At 37.5% G+C, this 20047-nt stretch overlaps 1 protein-coding gene across 1 annotated transcript in view; it reads left to right on the top strand.

Moving 5' to 3' along the window:
- Positions 1 to 10671, top strand: part of impg2a (interphotoreceptor matrix proteoglycan 2a) — a 304601-nt gene extending 293930 nt beyond the window's left edge. Inside the window, exon 19 of the mRNA XM_051926629.1 lies at positions 9817 to 10671. The gene's annotated coding sequence lies outside the window, so the exon portion shown is untranslated. The remainder of the gene's footprint in view (positions 1 to 9816) is intronic.
- Positions 10672 to 20047: the final 9376 nt, after the last annotated feature.

The following is a 20047-nucleotide window of genomic DNA, read 5'->3' as shown; positions in this document are numbered from 1 at the left end:
TCCCCTTTGTTATAATGTTAAGAAACAATTATTCAAATATGTAGTAAATTAAGGCTCATTCTTCAGAATAGGTTATGGAATCTGGGATACTGCATATGGTATTTTGTGGAACTTTTAGCACTTCATTTATACTTTTTTTTTCTAAAAATCGGTTTTGAAAAAGGGTGGAAAAAGCATCAGTGCCTTGTAGTCTACAGTATGTAAGTTGATATTTTACATGGGCATTATAAATGTGCTTCAGGAAGTTGGAAGCTTCAGGTATATGGCTTAACTAAGTAAGTAGTAAATAAGTTGAGCAAATAATTAAATCCTTCTAATCTCTGTCTTGAAGCATTTAAGTAAATAACCACATTATTAGCTTAGTCTGTTTAGCATTTGTCTTTGGTCCAAAAGGTCATGGATTCCAAAGAAGAAGTGTACATGTATTGATTTGCTCTGTGAGATTTACTTTTAACATTAAAACCCTCTTTGAAATGTATTGCTTTCCATATGAAGACAAAAGTAACAATTATCTAGTTGAAAAATAGTGACAAGTCAAGTAAAATTACACTTTTTATTGGCTAACTAAGAAAGATTACAATATGCAAGCTTTCGGGGTAACGCAGGCCCCTGATCACTACATTCATAATGGTTAACATGGTACAACACCCTAGTACTAGTTGAAAAATTAAATATATCTAACCTCACATGACAGACAATATATAAGAGGTTTCACTTTACCATTATTTATTGGACAAATTAGTACAATATGTCAAAACCATGTGTAAAAAAGTAAATGTACACCGTGACTCATAGCTTACAGAACCATCATAAGCAGAAGAAATAATCATTTTTCTGAAAGAGGCATTTTCACATTGTAAGTGTAACCTACTCCTTCTAGCACTAACACTATGTCAGTTGATTCATATTTGAGGTCATTTATTAATTCACAGCTCCAAAAAAATCTGAATAGAGTTGCGGTCTGTACTTTGACTTCACTCTTTAAAATCTTCATTCTCTTTTTCTGCTATTATGATGATGGTCATGGTCAGAGTCATGGTCCTGTTACACAGTACATTTTCAACCAACCTTTAGCCATTGCACAGAGGACCTCATATTTTCCTGTAAAATATTTGGTTAATAGGAAGATTTTATAGGGGATTCCAAAACTACAAAGCATCCAGGCTCTTCAGAAACAAAAAAATGCAAAATAATCATTTCTCAAAATGTTAGTTGGTAGTTTGCATAAGATAATGCAATGTGCATAAACCCAATTTTGGTCAAATCCAAAGCACAGCATTGTGAATTGGATTGGTCTATCCAGAGAGGATTATTTCATAAGTCTTGTGGTTTGTTCAGATACAAGTTTGAAAACTTGTTCTTTTTGAAGAGAGCAACTTTCTGTTGGCTACGTTCCTAGTAGTCTGCAGGAAAACGGTGTGACCTTTGTTTGTAGGGAGTGTGTGACAGTGATGTAGAATGGTGATGTTGTAATTGTAAATTTAATTACTTGTTTTGGAAATGCAGTGATAGTGAAAGTAAAAGATACATGTAAGAATTTTGGGAGGTGCATGTAATACCTCTAAAGAAGTCTCTCTGGCAATGAAGGGTAAACGTTGTGAAGGCTGTTTTGATGCAGTATGAAATATTGGAGTGAGATTTGGCCAATATAGACAAGAATGGAGATGATAATGATCAAGTGGATGTGTGGTGCTCTACGAAGTGAGAGGATGATAAAGACTGAGCTAAGAGAAAGACTTGACGTGGGGGAGACGGAGGTGCTGTCCAGAGATGAAACAGACTAAGATGCTAAGATGGTTTGGACATGTGAACTTAAAAGGCAGGGGATGATTGGGTGAAGAAGTGCACTAAAATGGAGAGGGAGGTGAAGAAGCCAAGGGAGATGCCAAAGAAGACATGGTTGGAGGTAATGTTAGATGATATGAGCAGAATGTATCACACCCCAAAGGGTGCACATGACCACACAGAGTGAAAGAAAAACATTTAGTGAGTAACCAACTAACCTAGGTAAATCTAGAAAATTGCTGTTAAATGGGTGATGATGATGAAGATGATATAACCAGACTGATGTTAAAGGGAAGATTGGCAACTGTCTTTTAATGTTTTCCATTTGTCAACAATCCTTCTTATAGTAGAATACTGAATTTCATATAGTTTGGAAATGGCCTTAAAGCCCTTCCAAGACCGATATGCAACAACCAATACTTTTTTGAGGTCATTGTGGAAGTCTTTTGCTCTTGGTTTGGTGTTTCCACAAACCTGAATGCTCTAGACTTAACTGCCAAAGGTGCTACTTTTCTATTTATCTAAAAGTAAAAGGTACAATTGACTAACATCATCTGACTTTACTGACCTTTCAACCAACATGGAAGCAGTAAGGGCGTGCTTACTTTATCACACATGTTTTCTGTATATTTACTTATTTTTTCTGTTTACTAAACCTATACCAAATGAAATCTGTTGTGTATTGTTTCTAATCTGAGGTTTCATTTATCTACTTGCACTTAGCTAGTACTGCTGAGGAGTAGATGATTGTTAATTATGTCCTGATGTGGAAAACCATAGAACTGAAGGAGAATTATATAAAATTGGAACTGAATTATTGATAATCTGAGTTTATTTAATACCTCCACCTTGTATGTTGTTAGCCAGTAAGATCCACTGTTTGGTGAGTTTTATTTTATACAACTGCCTTCTACTTTGACCATCTTGCAAACTTACTTTATACTCATATATAATACAAAATAGCATACATATTCAGTGAATGGATGATCAGCATGTATTGTCGATGAAAAGCATGACCACTGGCAGGCCAAAAGTCTGCTTACTAACAGAAATTATTAAATTGAACTGCAGTAGAAAGTTCTGCCACTATATTTAACCACATAATCAAATTCAATCATGCATTTATAACTCTGAATAACTGCTTCCAGTTTCAGTGGAAAATGGTGGGTATTCATTCCAGCATAGAAAATAATATTACTGTTATGAATCTCCCTATACTTTCTGTGTTAGAGATTGATTTTCTAAGATGCAACATATCCAGATAGTCACTAGTTTTAATTAATTTCAGGATTAGATTTAATCTAGCTTCTGGATTCAGCTTTGTCACTGATAGTAGCCACTAGAAAACTTTATTAATGGATTTTAAAGTTACCAATGATCTACTGTTGTCATTGCGAACCCGAGCACCAATCTCAATTGCCTTTCAGACAAGCTGGGGACAGTATAGGGACAGTATAGAGGATCTAAAGGCTATCTTAATTCTGCAACACCTACAATGTAAGAGATTCTAAGAAACTATAAATGGGGTGTATTAAATACTGCCTGTAAACAACTGCCAGCACTGCAATCCCAAGCACTTAAGCATCTCCAATTCACTCTACCGAAGATAGAGAGGATGAAGAGCTGGAACAGGAATAAAATCAAGTCAGAACAGAGTCAGAACTGGACTACCACCTATTTTAATGGGAAATATTCAATCATTCTCAAATAAGATAAATGAAGTGTCCTCTGTTACAGTGGATCCTGGCATTTAAAGGTACTGTGGCATCTTGTGTATTGTGGGGTTATGTGTAAGTTAAGTTTAAATTCCATTTATTATGTCCTTTTCATTCATTTTTATTTCTTTAATTATAATTATAATTGTGTTTTGTGGGTGGTTCCTCAAGAGGTGGGGCCACCAATTAATCTCCATTGATTGATGGTTCCCAGCCCTGAGAATTGTAGTCCCACTATGGCTCATTTGTATGCGCTTGGTGGTTGGTGAATGTCTCCTTTTTGCTTTTGCTTATTTTTTGGATTTACTGGCTTCTGATATAAAATTGTTCTGTTTTTGATTTTTATGATTTCTGGATCTCTTGGTTGATCTCAAGCTGCCTTTATGTGCTCATCCTCTGGGCAGAAATTAGGAGATTCTGCCCTGTTTTCCTGACCATTTTGGAGGCCTCACACCACTTTTTTGCCATTTGTGTATGGGACAAAACAAATGGAGAGCTGTCTGAAACCTGATGTACCGAACACAATTTTACATCTGAATGGATTTCAAGTTATTCAAATGGACAGAGACCCAGTGTGGTGTGGAAAAAAGGCCGGTCATCTATGTGAATGAATATGGTTTTCTTCCATGGAAGGTGACCAATAAGGGAATGAGATGTTTTAATGAGGATCCAGTCAGGGAAGGGCTGCCTGATATAAACAAATAAATCAGAGTGCAATTAGAATCAGCATTTTCAAAGCTCTATATTTTCATCTGTCCTCAATGCAATGCCAAACTGGTATTTTCAGAAGCATTTGGCTCTGTAGAGCATTTTCAAAAGTCTCCGTTTTTGGGGGTTAAAAATGGGGTAGAGTAGATGAAATGTGAAAATTAAGACAAATGTCTGAGTTTTTAAATAAAAATGTAGTAGTGTGGATGTAGCCTCAGTCACTGCATTCACAGACTATATTAATTTTTGTGTCAACAATATCGTAAGGTCAAATACAGTGTGCAACTTTCTAAGCAACAAGCCCTGGATTACTAAAGAGGTAAATCTCCTGAATGAGAAGAAAAGAATGTTTAAATCTTGTGACAAAGAGGTTCTAAAGAACATACAGAGAATGCTGAAGAAAAAGCTAAGTGAAGGGAAGGAAGCTTACAGAGCTAAAACGGAGAATACTCTCACTCAAAATAACAAAATAGGTTTGGAATGGACTGAGCATAATTACTGGACTCAAGCAACTCAGGGCTTAGATGCCTGAAGGAAATGTGGATAATGCAAACACCCTGAAACATTTTTTAAACAGATTTTCTCTCATTTCAGCACCACCTTTTCCAGTGGTCATTCCCCAAACACCATTTCTACTACACCAACATCTCCTGTCTATGTATATCAGTCTATCAACAATGATCAGTTGAGGAGACAACTGAGGAGTCTACATACGGGTAAAGCCAAGGGACCAGATGTACTGACCATCCTCTGTTACTTGTTCATTCTGTCACTAAGGCTCCAGAAAGTGCTGCTGCTGTGGAAAACATCAAGTATTGTTCCAGGTCCAAAGAAGGCGCATAATGATTACAGACCAGTGGCCTTTATGCCTCTCATCATGAAGATTTTTGATAGCCTGGTCCTGGGCTATGTGAGGCCTCTTGTGAAAGACCTCCTGGACTGTCTGCAGTTTGCCTGCAGTTTGTGGAGAAAGGATGCAGTGGAAGATGCAATTATCTATTTGCTACACAAGATTTACTCTTACCTGGACAATGCTGGCAGCACTATGAAGATTATATTTTTTTTATTTCTCCAGTGCCTTTTACACCAGCCAACCATCCTTGTTATGGAGTATATACAGATGGATAAGCCTGTGGTGTCCTGGATAATGGACTATCTGTTCAGCAGAACACAGTTTCTGAGGCTCAAGAACTGTGCCTCTGATATGAATGAGAGCAGCACTGGAGCAACAGAAGGTGCATTTCTCTTCACCATCTACACTTTGAACTATAAATATAACACCAGAACATGTCACCTGCAGAAATTCTGAGATGATTCTGCATTATGAAGTATATCAATAAGGGAGATGTATATTGGTGTAGAAAGAATCATCTACAGCTTAACATCAGTAAAACCAAGGAACTGGTTATTGACTTTTGCCTTCACCAAAGACCCTCTATGTCCAGTTACTATTCAGGGAGTGGATGTTGGAAGGGGTGCACCTCTACAAGTACTTCTGAGTCCACATCAATTACAGACTGGACAGGTCTCTCAACACAGAATAACTATTTAAGAAAGGGCAGAGCAGACTGTGCTTTTTGGAAACTGTGTTCCTTTAATGTGAGTAGTGACATACTTCACATCTGTGATAACCAGTGTGATTTTCTACACCGTGGTGTGCTGGACTTGCAATATCGCTTGAAGAAAGTCCCATTGTATTAACAAGCTAATGAATAGGACATGCTTAGTTATAGGACACACTCTGGACCCCCTGGAGGTAGTAGCAAAGAAGGGAATTAAAGAAAACTGAGTGCCATTATGAACAATGCTGCACATCCTATCTCTGATACACTAACACTGAGGACTTTCGGCCAATAAATCATTCACCAGAAATATGTCAAGATACACTGCTGGGGCTCCTTTATGCCAACAGCAATACACCTGCATAAATCCTCACTTTGACTGTGACTGCTCTCTGTATCTTTAGCCAAGTCAAAAGTTTTTCTTTCTTTTTAAAAATGATGGCGTTTATTTGAGGAAGTTGTTGTTGTTTTTTATGATATGTATGAACTTCTACAATAAAGCAAGAAACGTTTGTTGATGGTGTTCACCAGGGGGATCACCTATTCTCATTACATTGATGAGGGTAAATGCCTGTCTCTTGCTGTGTTCCCGCAGTAGGATTGAGATGCTCTAAAAAGCAAACAAAACTTAAGACAAAAGAGCACTCGAAACAAGTAGGGGATATAATTATAGAGAAGCATAGATCTAGAGAAAGATATAAGACCATTTCAAAGGCACTGAACATACAGTGCTGTCCATCATACAGAAGTGGAAAAAATATGAGACTAAAACCAATCTGCCTGGGTCAGGTCATGCCTCTAAACTTACATGCCGAACAAGAATGAGGGTACTGTGACATCAATGTTCACAGCTTAACACTCTCACAGAAAATGCTTTACGGAAGTGAAGCCCTGGCTAAAAAGGATATTCTTACCAAAAAGGAATTTGCACAACTTTACTTGGAAGATACTGCAAAGATGTGTTAGAAAATCTTGTGGTCTGATGAGACTGAAGTGTAACTTTTTGCTTTGAATGCTTGAACACTAAGTGGTGTAAATCTAAAACTGCACATCAACCAGGTGACACCTTCTCCACTTTCCCCACTGTACAATACAGTGGTGGCAGCATCATGTCATGAGGGTGCGTTTTGGCAGCAGAGGCTGGCAGTCTGGTCAGGACAGAAGGGAAGGTGAATGGTACACAGTACAGTATAGACAGATCCTGAAATAATAGCTACTATGCTCTTTATGAAAACTTAAATTTGGGAGGAAGTTTGTTTTTCAACAAGACAATGACCTAGAACACACTGTCAGAGCAACAGTTGAATGGCTTAAAATGGAAAAATTGGTATCCATCAGAGTTCTGACCCTAACTCCATAGAACATCTGTGGTGAGAACCAAAAACAGATGTCCACCAGAGAATCCCAAATAACCTGGCACAACTGAAGCAAGTTTCCAGGGAACAAATGGGAAATCTAGCTCCATCACATTGTGTAAAATTAATAGAGACTACTTGCTGTGATAGCAGTGAGAGGTGGTTCAATCAAGTTTTAGAATTTAATTTATTAATAGTTTATAGTTTTTTTTGTTTTTTTTGGACAGAATTATTAAAAAGAGTGTTTGATTTACAAATAAAAATTCCCATTCAAATTCATCAAAACCTCCTGTGTGACAATCATTTATGTGAAAGGGTGGGGGTAGAATTTTTCAAAGCATGTCCAGTATATGTGCTATGGACAACATTTAACGAAAAAACACTGAAAAACAAAGAAAATTTGTGCTCCTTAACCACCTGAAAGAACTTATGGCTTATAATTATTTCAAGTGCACTCACATATTCTCATAAAATGTTTACTAAAGTAGTACAAAAAAAAAGTTTGTAGTTATTTTAACTATCAGCAATTTTTTAATTAACAGTTTTTAAAATTTTGCCTCCATTATATCATTAGCTTTTAGATAGTTATTTGGAAAGCTTAAATCAAATTGAGATTATTAATTTGTTGTCTCTGGCTCAGTATAGATGTGGGCACTGTATGTGCCATCTGATGGTTTAGGTTGGCTCCACCCATGAGTCGGTCCTGCTGTTTTCTCACTCCTGCTAAGCTGTTGACCCTCAGCCAGATTGTTATTAGATGAAGTAGGGCTGGGCAAAGGTGGATGGATAATGGAACATTGTTTAAAATTTATCTTTTTGTGATCACTGATGCATCCTCATGGTAGTTCTTTGTGATTCCCTACTTATTTTTAATTAAAATACCAAATAAATGTCATAATTATCCATTTTACCTTTGCATATTTTTGCTTTTGCTCTTTTTAAACATTTTGGTAATATCTCAATGATTATGAAAAATTATATCAAAATGTTGTTCTTTTTTTGCAATATAATTTTTGCTTACCATCATCTTTATTTTCACTGGATATTTTGTGTTGTTTTCTTATGGACACAGCCATTGTGTTTACCATTTCCATGTCCTGTTGCTGGTCAAGTGATTGACAATTACATGGCATGTGACATTGTGTAAAGTGAGACAGAAGAGGCAGAGGCAACAACATAAACAGCAAAATTGTTTGCTGAGTTCTGTTTAAGCCTATACTTGGTGAACAGAGCTATACAGAGTGCTTGTGACTATTATTTATTAACAGTACATTATTAAACCATGCAACAACACAAAAATGATTTTAAACACACAGAAAAAATAAAGTAATCTTAACGATTAACATAAATAAACCTGGACATTATAAAGTCACATTATTATTATACAGTGCTGTATTCAGAATAACAGTGTATAAAAGCCAGTGTATAGGTTTCTGAACTAATAATAATAACAATGGCAACTTGTGCAAATGTTCTAGTTTAAGATTCTCTTGTTAGTTTGGTTAGAAATTGTTTCCTTTCATTTTTAAGACTTGAACTGCTTTTTTGTTAATTGGATACTTTTAGTAGGTTTTTGAATTTCTGGCATCAAACTTTGCCTGCCTTTTATGATTCTCCCCTTTTTAATACCCTTTCTTCTCCAGGTTAATACTGTTGATTTAAAAAAACAACTTTTGGATTTTCCCATTTCCCTTTTAAAAAGAATAATAAATTAATAAAATGTTCATTCAAATGAGTACGTTTTTGTATAACGCTGTCTATCTAGAGCTGGCTCAGAGTGTTTGTGACAAATTTTCAGATAAAAATTACTATTACAAACTTTACAAATTATTAATTACATAATTTATACATATAAATGAGCAGATATGTATAAACACACAGTAAAACAAAGCAATCCCAAACTGATTAACGTAAATTGAACATAACTATATCTGTCTATTAACATTATCACTGAACTGTGGCTAATTGTTCTTAAACTAATGATCTACCTACACATTGACCAGTTTTATGTCCTCAAACAAGAAAGTGCAGCGGATTAAAGCAAATGCACTCACCGTTCTTTTATCAAGTCTGAGAACAGCAGCTGCAACCTCTATAGGTGGTTCAATATGTCACAATTAGACGAGAGAGTAGGTTATTACTGAGTGAAGACTCTCACAGTCTGTGTCTGTACAGAAATTACACAACTGTATATCTGGAATTGCAGCTATTTAGTTTGTTAAAGATAAAGTGGAATGAGCTCCAGGAGCCATAAGCATGTTTGAGAATTTCTGGATTACACCATAAATTAGAAACTTCAGAATGCAGATAGTGTAAACTGAAACACCACTCCTAATTTAAAGACTTACTTTCTTGTCTGTGATGGCTGGAAGCAGATGTATTATACTGTACATACAAGTCATTCTGTTATCATTTGAGAAAAGACTCACTGTCCATATCATCTTCTTTTTCTGCAAGCCCAGCATTTCCCTCACCTGGAGTCACTGACAGTGTCCCTTATTCTTTGAAAGTTTTAACCCAGGTTAGACAGAAAGTCACAACTGAGTGACTGAAGGAACCCCAATCAAATAGTACCCTGGAAAAAAACAGATATAGATAGGGTTATATCTCCATCTGGCTCATCTCAGTGGTGGGGCTGTGTTTGGGTAAACTAACTAAATGTAACTAAACTATCATCTTTTTCTGTTGTAGGCAAATGCCTTGGTGGATAAAGTCGCAGGCCAGAAATGCCAAGTGTCCAAAGGAATGGAAGACTAAGATCATTTTGGCCTCAGGATCAGCATGATGTAGAAAGACTAGATCTTTGTGTACTTTATTACACTTTTGTTGTGGATTTCTAAGGACTTGTACTAAATATCAAAATACTATTATAGGAATTAAATTAACAAGTGTTTTTTTCATGAAAGATATATGATTTAAATATCCTTTAAAGCTTGTTTTAATCATTTGTAATATTAAAAATGATTTCTCAATTACATTTATGTTATTTGTTCCCTTCACATTCAGCTCCCAGCATTGGATAGACTATTTAATGCAAATCAACATTTTTTTTCTGACAGAAAAAATAAAAGTAAAAAAATATATAATAGCATGCTGTATATCCTAATATGCTGAAGGCAAGGTTTAAACCCTAAATTGACTCACATCTCCAAAGGATTCTGACATTGTGCAGCCCATTCATTTTATTACATACACACAAAGCAAAAAAGAATACATATTGAGAAAACATCCTGTACATTAGATCTGAGGGTGAGGAAAAAACGAAAGAACAAGAAGTCATGCACACTCCTTCCAGAATGCACCTCTGTCAGGAACAGATATGGCAGCAGGGCAAATCTGTGCTGCCTGAATTTGAGGAAGGGATGACTTACATCGCTTAAGGAAGAGTCTGTTACTTGTTTTGCTGTTTGTGATATCAGTGTACTTTGGGCATAAAGACCCTGTGTAATGATTGTTGATATAATTTATATTTACTCTGTTAAGTTCATACAAATCAAACTGTATTTGTAACCAGAGGGCAAATATGTTGTACTGGAATAGAACTTTTATATCAGTACACAAAAGTGTCACTTTTATTTCCCCATGTGGCTTCTTTTCTTCCAAAATAACGTGAAACTTTATTCTTTTCTTTCAGGATGATCACATCACATATTGTGTTCTGGTTGCAGCAATAGTCATTATTTTGATATAAACCAGAACATCCAATAGTTTCAAGTCTAACAAACCACAAATGATTGCTAGTAAGCCGAAAGGAGAGCCTGTCAGAGGCAGAAATGCTTGAAGGGAGCTTCAGAAACTGTATGCTGTGAAATATTCTACATTGTGGGGAAATCTTGTGTTTTTATCAACATTGTTCTCATTATTCTAGTCTGTATATAATATCTGTAATTGCTTTTATCGAAGAAGGCATTTCCATGCTGTATTTTATGGCATCATTTCCTACGATTATTCTATTATTAAGTAGATTCAAAGCATTCAATGTGTACACTGCTTTTACATAATGGATTTGTTCATTACTGCTTATATATATATATCCATCCATCCATTCATTATCCAAGCCGCTATATCCTAACTACAGGGTCACGGGGGTCGGCTGGAGCAAATCCCAGCCAACACAGGGAGCAAGGCAGGAAACAAACCCCAGGCAGGGCGCCAGCCCACCACAGTATATATATATATATATATATATATATATATATATATATGTGTGTGTGTGTATTAATTTGTAGGCATGTATTGTAGACAAAAATTCTCCCACCTTTTTCTGCCAATAAAATGAAATAGTGGTGCAAATTTGATGAAATGTATTAAAGTTTAAGTTAACTGCATGGACGCTCCAGCTATATATGAAGTCTTATCATAACCCTGCTAATTTCTTAAATTGTTTTCTTCAAAATTGTGAATAGGGTGAGTGTATGAAAATTATGTATAAATAATGGTGTAAGTATAGTATGTGAAAATAAATACCATTAGATTTATTACCTAAAAAAAGTAAAAGCTGATTGTTAATTTGAATGATGTCTTTAGTAAGGGATATTTTGTTTAATTTTACAATGAATTGTGTTTTTTTCCCTATTATTTTTTTCTGCACATTGTATCTCAAAATCGAGAAAGGCCCCAACCAGTTGTGTGGATGAAGTACAAAAACCCTTCTAATTATGTGTATTATGGCCGTTTTGGATTGTAAATCAAAGTTTGCTAGTTTCATTTCATGTATTTTCTTTTGTAGCTGTCATGAACCAAGAGCAAGTAAAAATCAGTTTATTTGTTGTACATAAAATGGTCATTTTTTACATAAATGCTTCATTATTTTTACAATATTAAAATATTCTTTCACTATTGCATGTGTTTGTTATTCTTATCATTGAATTTCAGTATACTGATGCTAAAGGCAATGATCATTGACCTTTTCCAGCATATGTAAAATATTCTAATCTGGATATCTGTAGCCATTAAATCATTTTCTTTGTATATGGCACAAATTTGATACATTTAGAATGTTTTTTTGCTATTTCACTTTATAATTAAAAGCTGAATAAGAAAACAAAAAAAGATTCTGTACCAGGCCTTCCAACATCTATGCATTAGACTGAAATGGTTAAAGAAAGAGAAGAGTGGAGGAACCTGTAGAAAACTGAAAGAAATAAGGAAGAAATAATTAAAGGCGGATGAGATACGCCCGGAGTTCCTCAAGGCTCTGGATGTTGTAGGACTGTCTTGGCTGACACGCCTCTGCAACATCGCATGGACATCAGGGACAGTGCCTCTGGATTGGCAGACCCGGGTGGTGGTCCCCCTCTTTAAGAAGGGGGATCGGAGGGTGTGTTCCAACTACAGAGGGATCACACTCCTCAGCCTCCCTGGAAAAGTCTATTCAGGGGTCCTGGAGAGGAGGGTCCGTCGGATAGTCGAGCCTCGGATTCAGGAGGAACAGTGTGGTTTTCGTCCTGGTCGCGGAACAGTGGACCAGCTCTATACCCTTAGCAGGGTCCTGGAGGGTGCATGGGAGTTTGCCCAACCAGTCTACATGTGTTTTGTGGACTTGGAAAAGGCATTCGACCGTGTCCCTCGGGGAATCCTGTGGGGGGTACTCCGAGAGTATGGGGTACCGGCCCCCCTGATAAGGGCTGTTCAGTCCCTGTACGATCAGTGCCAGAGCTTGGTCCGCATTGCCGGCAGTAAGTCGAACCCGTTTCCAGTGAGAGTTGGACTCCGCCAGGGCTGCCCTTTGTCACCGATTCTGTTCATAACTTTTATGGACAGAATTTCTAGGCGCAGCCAGGGTGTTGAGGGGGTCCGGTTTGGTGGGCTCAGGATTGGGTCACTGCTTTTTGCAGATGATGTTGTCCTGTTTGCTTCATCAGGCCGTGATCTTCAGCTCTCTCTGGATCGGTTCGCAGCCGAGTGTGAAGCGGCTGGGATGAGAATCAGCACCTCCAAATCCGAGACCATGGTCCTCAACCGGAAAAGGGTGGAGTGCCCTCTCAGGGTTGGTAGCGAGATCCTGCCCCAAGTGGAGGAGTTCAAGTATCTCGGGGTCTTGTTCACGAGTGAGGGAAGAATGGAGCGTGAGATCGACAGGCGGATCGGTGCGGCATCCGCAGTAATGCGGGCGTTGCATCGGTCTGTCGTGGTGAAAAAGGAGCTGAGCCGCAAGGCGAAGCTCTCAATTTACCAGTCGATCTATGTTCCTACCCTCACCTATGGTCATGAGCTATGGGTAGTGACCGAAAAAAACGAGATCGCGAATACAAGCGGCTGAAATGAGTTTCCTTCGCAGGGTGTCTGGGCTTTCCCTTAAAGATAGGGTGAGAAGCTCAGTCATCCAGGAGGGGCTCAGAGTAGAGCCGCTGCTCCTCCGCATCGAGAGGAGTCAGATGAGGTGGCTCGGGCATCTGATCAGGATGCCTCCTGGACGCCTCCCTGGTGAGGTGTTCCAGGCACGTCCAACCGGGAGGAGGCCCCGGGGAAGACCCAGGACACGCTGGAGGGACTATGTCTCTCGACTGGCCTGGGAACGCCTTGGGATTCTCCCGGAAGAGCTAGAAGAAGTGGCCGGGGAGAGGGAAGTCTGGGCATCTCTGCTCAAGCTGCTGCCCCCGCGACCCGACCTCGGATAAGCGGGAGACAATGGATGGATGGATGGATGGATAATTAAAGGCTTATGAGACAGTTAATTAAATTCACCATATCTGCCTGCTTTTCTGATTAAAGTTTCTTTTCATAATTGGAGTAGGCACTCTTGGACATGTTTGTCTGGTTTTTATTTACCTACACAACAGAAAGTTATACTACATTTGCTCTCATACTACTTATTACCAGTCCATGTTTCCACCCTTCTTTTTCCAAGTTCCCTCAAAATGATTGAAAAATTAGACAAATTAAATTTGTGTCCTTCAAAGAATTTTCTGTAGACATTTTGCAATGAGCTAATAGCAGCAATAGTAGCATGTAGCAGCAGTAGTAGTAGTAGTAATAGTAGCATTGTCACATTTACAGTGTAATTCTTATTTGCATGTCGGACCAATATGCCACTCCCCTAGTGCCATCTGCAGGTTTATACTGTTTTTCTAAACCTGTACTCCTTCTTGGCTTTTGCATCTACCATCATAAAAACCTTCATTTAACTTTGCCTGGACAATATAGTGTTGAAAGAAAGTTATACACATACCCTATGTTATGGATATCACAATAGGCATGACATGCTAATGCAATATGTATCTATAAGCAAATGCCTGGGGTCATGAAGGCCCGTTGTCTAACAGCTTTACCGTTTTAAGTTCATACCCCAGCCTATGCACTCTCTGCGTCATGTTACATTGTCTTTGTCCACAGAACATTTCTTCAAATTCCTCTGTCATTCCAACGATGAACAAGTTTGGATAATGGTCAAATCTTGATTTGCCTTATGTGAGTGAGACATTATGTGAATGAGCCATTATGGACTGGAACTTTATACAGGGCTGAATACTGTTTGATTGAGATTTGGGCCCCCACCACCTCCTATTGGACAGACCAATTTGCAAAATAAATTAATGCACCAAATGTGTTATTCTTCTGAATATTGATTCCCTAGCTTTCAGTACCACATCCTAGGCCACTAATTAGCACAAAGCTAAACTTTAGATCAAAGAATTCCTTACCATGGAGTACTTCACCAAGTTATTTTTCTATTTTGGGTAATTCTGTGGTTTAATTGTACACTTTAAAATATTACATTTCTAAAATTTTGCTCAGAAATAATGTAAAAGTTTGACCAAGTTATTGCATGAGACATTCTCTGCATTCATATTATACAAGCAAGTCATGCATATAGGGCAGCTTTGCATATTTTAAAACTTACGATCTTTAGTAGTAGTAGTATTGGTGATGTCAAATGTACAGAGTCAGACAGACATGCTATAAAGGTTGAATACTGTAGATGTTATTCACTGTGTGCACACTTATTTGGAAAGTCAGTATTCTGACCTTACCATTATTTCTGTGCACATTTTCCTACTCCAAACCGTATACCCTTTAACTCATTTTCAGGTATATATAATTGTATAATGAGGGAGTATATGGCCTAAAGTGTTTAAAATATATTAAGGAGTGCACAATTATTAGGAAGCATCATTACCTCAAGTAAAATAGACCAAAGACTGTTTTGTCTTGCTAGATTCCAATTTGACTCCACTTTCCTTCTTCTCTTTTGTGTTCTTTATTACGTAGACTTTATCAGAATGCCTTAAATCCCCTAGACTTGCTCTTATAAAGAATTGTACTTTACAACTTCTCACCACGTTCCCTTCTACATTTATAACCTAAGTCAATTACATTGATTAAAAGCACAAGCAGGAGTTAACTTACAGCTTAATAATGTATTATTGATAATATTGATTAATAATAATAATAAGGAAGAAGAGAGAGAGAGAGAGAGAGAGAGGTTAAGGAGCATGTGCTGATAAACCACATTGCCGCACCCACCACAAGACAAACCAACTCAGGATCCCAGATTAGGACCCGAGTGCAGCCATGCAATGGGTGACACCTCAGCACCACACTAGTTCAGATGGAATGGAACCAAAGTGAGGATTTTTATGGTGGCTGGAGTGCCAATTCTGCCACCAACCCCCAAGTTTTTCCCTGCAGATTGGCCTACATGCAGGGCTGGAAGAAGAGTGCATGTGAATATTGACAAGCATAGAACCTGATAATATTAGATGTATAATTTCAGGTGGCACACAGACTTGTAGTTACTCTTATGTCTCTGCTCAGCTTATCACTACTGTCACGCACGTGACAAACCTTCTCCTGTTATCTTTTTTCAATTTCACACAGAATTTCACAGAAACACCTTGCTCTTCAAAATCCATCATGTTTCTACTTACGAAAAATCACAAAATACACAGGAGACAAGTTCACTCTAGAGGATGGGTAATAATGTAGTGTATCTTGCTAAGCTGGTTCACTAACATTTCACTGACAAAGTGGTTCTCAATCAACATTGCCCAATTTGTCAAACATAAATGAACTCTGGATAAGCCTTTAGAGTAGTTGTGGTGAACGGCATTACAGTGATGCCCTACTTATACAGTAAAACTGTAAATAATTTTTATGCAAGCAGTAACAAAATAAAGAGGACTGGCACCTTTATTGTTAGATTAAGGATTTGGTGTAAAGTGTTGCTTAGTTCAAAAATGATATAATGAACAGATGTTGCTGGGTTCCAGTAATGTTAATCATTTAAACAAATCTATATCCTTATATGTGCTCATTATGTAATTAATAATTTGTATTTCAATCTGTCTGTGAACTTGTTACAGCACTTTGAGTGCACTCTGAGTCTGCACAAAAATAAACAAGCTGAATGTGACTTCATTTTTATACTGTTTATGCTGGTTGAATGCGAATTGAATGAATGCGAAATTGAATCAGAATGCGTAATTAGGCCTCGAGCTGTAGTCGAAATTGCCTTTCAGGCCTCTAGAGCTTTAATCGAAGTCGCCTTTCTCTTTGAATTTTTGCGGCCGTAAATCTGCCGCCTGCCACGATGTTGGGGTTGGATGTCGGTCTCATAAAGTTTTTCGGGCAGCTGCGCAGAAGGCGACTGCGCATTCGGCTTCGGACGGAAGTGAGTGAGTGAGTGAGGAGGCAGGCAAATTATGTATTAAGATTCTATTAGAGTCCCTTCCTTTCAAAGATCCAGGAGGACATTGGGAAAAAGATCACTTAATCAATATATCAGAAAAGGAGTGGAAGGTAGCATTGCAGAGAATTCACTCGAGCTCCATATGCGCAAAGCATAGAATCATTATTCAACTAAACATTATATATCGAGCTCATCTGTCTCGCTTAAAACTGTCCAAAATGTTTCCAGGGCAAGATCCAACCTGCGAACGCTGCAACCAAGCTCATGCCTCACTGGGTCACATGTTTTGGGCCTGCACCAAATTAACATTATTCTGGACCAAAATTTTTAAGTGCCTTTCAGACAGCCTTGGTATCACAATCCCTCCTAACCCATTAACAGCTGTGTTCGATGTTCTTCCAGATGGACTTGAAGTGGAGAAGGACAAGCAAACTGTGATTGCATTCACTACACTTGTGGCACACAGACTTATTTTGTTAAATTGGAAGAATCCTAACTCTCCTCTGATAAGTCAGTGGGAAACCAATGTTTTATATTATTTGAAATTGGAAAAAATCAAATTCTCAGTTAGAGGATCTGTACAGAATTTTTTCAAAACCTGGCAGGATCTAATCAATAATATTTTAGAATAAGAAGAAATAATTATTTCCGCATTTTTTTTCCTTCTCCACTTATTTATTTATATATATATTTTTTCCTTTTTTTTTTTTTGTTTATTTTTGCCCTATTAAAAAGCCCTAAGCAATTCTCCTTTGGCCATGCTCTCCTTCTCAAGGGTGGGGTTTGATTTGTCTTCAATTCTTTTTTGTATTAATTGATCTATTTGTATGGAATGATTACAATAAAATCAATACATAAAATTAAAAAAAAAAAAAAAAAAAAGAAGAAGCAGTTCTACTGTGAGGTCCTGTTGTATTTCTGAGCTCCTCAACCTATTATGAACATTTATTTATTTTAAGAGTTTCTGTAAAAAGCCATATATCCCCCTTGGACATATAAAGTATCTATCTATCTATCTATCTATCTATCTATCTATCTATCTATCTATCTATCTATCTATCTATCTATCTATCTGAGAAATCAGCAATCCTGTCTAGAAGGAGCATCATTTTGGTTGCTTATACTTGCAATCAAACTCAATTGATCATGACTGTAAATTTATTTTGACATTCTCAAATCTGCCTAATTCAATTTATGATTGCAGGGGGGCTGGAGCCTAACCTAGCAGCACTGGGCACAAGGCAGAAAGCAGCCCAGGGCAGCAGTCCATCACAGCGCACTAATGCCACACCCACACTAACAGTCACACAGGACCAGTTTGGTACTGCCAATGAGCTTAACCAGTATATCTTTGGGAATGTGGGAGGAAATCCCACAAGACATTAGGAGAATGTGAAAAGTTCACATGGATTATGACTGGGCAAGGCATTCAGCCTTAGGACACTTGATCTATGAGGCAATAGTGCTACTTGAGCATGGGAAAGGTAGTATATAAATAAAATTTAGTATTAATATTATTACCCATTGCAATACCATGCTATCATATATTATATTATATTATATTATATTATATTATATTATATTATATTATATTATATTATATTATATTATATTATCATTGACACTTGATCATGCTAAAGGAGGACCAGCTACATCTGGGCACTGCCCGGTGTGCAAAACAAATTTGTACAGGTTAAGGTCAGGTTTGCCACTTCCCCAAGAACTATCTTCTCTTTGTCTTTCTGCCATTTTCACTTAACTACTCTGCTTCTGTCTTAGTCTCTGAGTTTATTTGTTAATACCATTTAAGTTTGAATTTATGCCTCATTCTTTTGGTAATTTCTGAGTTAATTCCATATTTGCAGACTACTTAATGGCATGTACCCCTCATTACCAACAACACCAACCCAAAGGCTGGACAGCGAGCCATCGTATCTGAGCTGCAGTAGTACTGCCATGTTTCCACATACAGTATTAGTAATAAATTTGAGAAACTGAGGGCTGTCTTCTATACAGAGACATGTATAGTTCAGTACCAGTGCTCAATAACAGTGCACCAACTGTGGATTTAGATAAGATCATTGTCAGTCTCTTTTATCTACAGAACCTCTCATGCATCCCATGAATAGTTTTGATGAAACTCAGTATTCCTTGCATCAGTTTTTCGAAACAAGCTTGCAGTTTAATTGCTCAGCAATCAAAAACAGATTTTATCCTGGACAGGATGCCTAGGTTTGTCCAGCAGTAACTGATCAGAACCAAACACCTAGCAGGGAAACTCAGATTAGTACATTTTAACTAACTCAGTTTCTTTGAACTGTGGGAGAAAAAAGAAAAACATACAGACAAAAGGAGGACATTAGAACTCACCTCAGGCTGCCTGGTGCCCAAGTGATCTCCACTATTACTTTGTACATTCTGATAGATACATCTTTGTTTCCTTTATGTTCAATGAAAACGTTAAACTCTGAAGTCATCTGCATGTTGTCATTAGTCAGTCTTTTTAACATCATCTCATAACATTATCTTTATTTTTGTAGTGAGAAAGATAGGGGTAATTTGCATCTCTCCCAGAGACCAAACCAATGCAAAGGTGACCACAATACCTAAAATAAAAGGTTTATTTAAGGAATGATTAGGGATGAACAGGAGGAGTTAATAAATCATAAACAGGAGCAATACAGTATAACAAACATGTCTTTCTATGCCCATCTATACAGGTAGACTCCACTTCTCCAAATCAGACCACACAAAGCACACCAGATATCACTTCCATCTCTTTCTATTTAAATTCTGGTCTCTCTTTCTCCTGCTAATTGAGCCCTTATCCTGAGTCAAATTCAGAATCCAAACTCAATAAACTATTTAGGGATGTGGCAGCTTTGCTACCCTTGTTTTGTATTTTGAACAAATGTTTATAAAAGGCATTTTAACCCCAATGCTTTTTTTATATTGGTGTTCAAGTTTATCCTGGAAATGCCTAAATTGTTATCCTTGATTCACATGTACAGTATGTTCTGCAATACTTGCCAATTTCACATTCATTCTGCACAGGGAACCTCAAATACAAAGCAAAAATATCTCAACAGCTTCAATTATTTACTGGGGCATAGAAGCTGCTCGCTCGTGAGGCATCCCTGACAAGATTCGTGGAAATGTTGATCTGTCTTCGGGTTACTTCTCCCGAAAGGGTTACACTTCAGAATAATAGCAAAAACCAAGAGCCACCATGAGTACTACTTCTGTCGAGTTTTTCTCACTTAGAAAGCTACATTTCACTGGACTACACAA

The sequence above is a fragment of the Erpetoichthys calabaricus genome, chromosome 4, assembly GCF_900747795.2.
Source record: "Erpetoichthys calabaricus chromosome 4, fErpCal1.3, whole genome shotgun sequence".
NCBI lineage: Eukaryota > Metazoa > Chordata > Cladistia > Polypteriformes > Polypteridae > Erpetoichthys > Erpetoichthys calabaricus.
Note: the sequence above shows the minus strand (reverse complement) of the source record. Positions and strands in the feature narration are given on the sequence as shown.